Source organism: Bombus pyrosoma, linkage group LG6 (genome assembly GCF_014825855.1).
Source record: "Bombus pyrosoma isolate SC7728 linkage group LG6, ASM1482585v1, whole genome shotgun sequence".
Classification (NCBI taxonomy): domain Eukaryota; kingdom Metazoa; phylum Arthropoda; class Insecta; order Hymenoptera; family Apidae; genus Bombus; species Bombus pyrosoma.
The window spans coordinates 10736955-10739484 of record NC_057775.1 but is presented as its reverse complement, the minus strand read 5'-3'; positions in this window follow the sequence as shown (position 1 = coordinate 10739484).

Below are 2530 nucleotides of genomic sequence, written 5' to 3'. Positions count from 1 at the left end.
CATCCCTTGACCGCGGCTACGCTGGCGACTGGTTGTCGCCACGATCCCAAGTTCATTGTCACGGATCCCAAATAAGTACACTCAGGTTAAATGGTAATTGTTTAATTACGGTTACGGTAGGATATAAATTGTAATATTACGGGGTTTTCCCAAGGTTCCCAAGGAAGGCTCCGGTGTTCTTTCATCTCCGACATATATAATAGATAAGTTAGTATATATAACACTATGGATTAAAAAATATCATTAAAAACAAAAAATGCCTGTTATCGAAATCTACGTATCCTTTAACACTAGAACTACCATACCAGTCGAATTGGCTGGTTTTACAAATTTGTTTTTAAATTCCCACTTCGTGTTATATCTTTTTTCCGCAATGATGTAACGAGTTTCGCAACGATAACTAAAGAATAATATAACGAATTTTATTTTGTTTTTTACGTATTCAAACGCAAAATAATATTGTATCAAGGCTCTTATACCAATACCAGTCAAAATGACTGGTACTTGTCAAAGTGTAAAAGGATCCTGCGATGTGTTTATCGAACCCCAATTAATCAGTTTCCTCGTTTTGTACAATTTCCCACACGATTTTTTAATTTTTACCGCGTATCATTTAATACGATGATATCAGTTATCAGGAAAATTTCGGATCGATCGCTAGACCGCTAGATGCTAACACTAGAAATATTACACCAGTCAAAACGACTGGTTCTACAACTTTATAACGTTAAGTTATATGTGTGGACCCTCGTTTAGGGATCGTGGTTCCAGATGGATTAATAATATCAAAAATGTACTACATAACATGGAATTCTTTCTGTAAGGAAGTAATAAATAAATAAATAAAGACCAGCCATTTTGACCGGTTTTGGTAGAAATAGTTTCGTGTTAAGTATCGGTAGTTCTAGTGTTAAATATTCTACATTCTTAAATTTAATTCTGAAATTAGTATCCTTTAAGTTCCTTAAATTTATCGATATGTCCGTGTAACATCTATACAACGATAAAGAACACACGTCCGAACAGTAATTTTTCCTTAAATCGAGATTCTGCGATTTTAATGAGAACGCCCATGAGAACGCCTTCTAACGTCTGGCCAGCCAGTTCGAAACTAACAAAAGCGCAGAAACGTTTCACGGCACGTGTGCACTTCGAATCGACATTTCGCAGAGCGAGCTCGTTCGAGGCACGAAACAACCACGAGAAACAAACACGGCCAAAGTTGCCCGTCAGGCTCGATTAATCGAACAACGTTCCCGTTTTCCAGCCAAAAGAAATTTCGATGTTCGAGGCTGAAGCTCGCACGTTCCGGAAGCTAAAGCGTTGCTGCGGTTGGGATGAGTAATGGAGGACGAAGGCAGCTGTTTGTCAGAAATATTTCCAACGTTTTGACCACGCGGTTCCATCGAAACGGCATCGATATGCAACGATTTCGGTGGTAATCGAGAAACAAGAGGACTTCTTATTGATTCACATTTCACGTTGTCCTCTTTAAAGTCTCGTTGTTCTCAAACGTCTTCCGCGATATCCGATTCCCGGAAATACCAGTATTTCAATGGGAAAATGGCTCAAAAATAATTAGATCGTTATGTTCTTGGAAAATATCACTTTGGAAAAGAGAACGATATTTCAAGGTATCGTAGTTCTTCTTTTACAAATGTATAAAATATTTTACGTATTCTGTGATCGTACATTATCATTTGATTCGTAGGTCATGGGTCGAATAAAATGCTTATTCAATTTATAGAATATATTTCAATTATCTCGCGATTTCATTGAACCGAGTGTTCTCTTTCTCCCTCTTTTTTTTATTTGAATATCGCGTAGTATATTTTAGTTTGAAAGATTTTGTTAATTTTGTAAGATACCGATGATTAAAGATTGGTTGTCAAAAGATCTTTGACTCGTAATAGATATTTATGTGACAGATAAATATTACAACAGAGACTAGTTGGCAGAGGGCTATCTATTATATTAGGTCATCCGAAAAGTTTCTTTCGTTCTATAAGGAAATAATGGATGTACAACATTTTCCGTTTTATATTATTTTATCGAATTACGTATGATCCATTTTGTTATATTAAAATAAAGATCACAACGTTCGACAGATTAGGTTTCATGTTTATATAAAGATGCATCGTTGTAAAAGCCTAATACCACGCGGTTTTGTTGATTCTAACGAAGCTACAAGCTGCGAGATACGACGACGGAATAGCTTTGAATGTAAATGTTATAAGTATTAACGAAATATGATTTTTATAATATCATGCTCCTAAGAAAATGCTTCGGAGACTTGAGCCCAATTTTTTGGAACATTTTATATATTGCATTATAATTGGTGTAATTGGCTCGTTAACAAGTTAACGTACTATTATTCGATAACGAACGAAATAAGCAGAAACAAACTGCTAACGATTTTATCCATTCAACCTTTTCCCTCTAGTGTCGATATACCATCGATAAAGTGAAATTTCGTCCTTGCTATCGTGACGACTTTTCCACCTTTATGATTTCCACAGTGACCTCACCT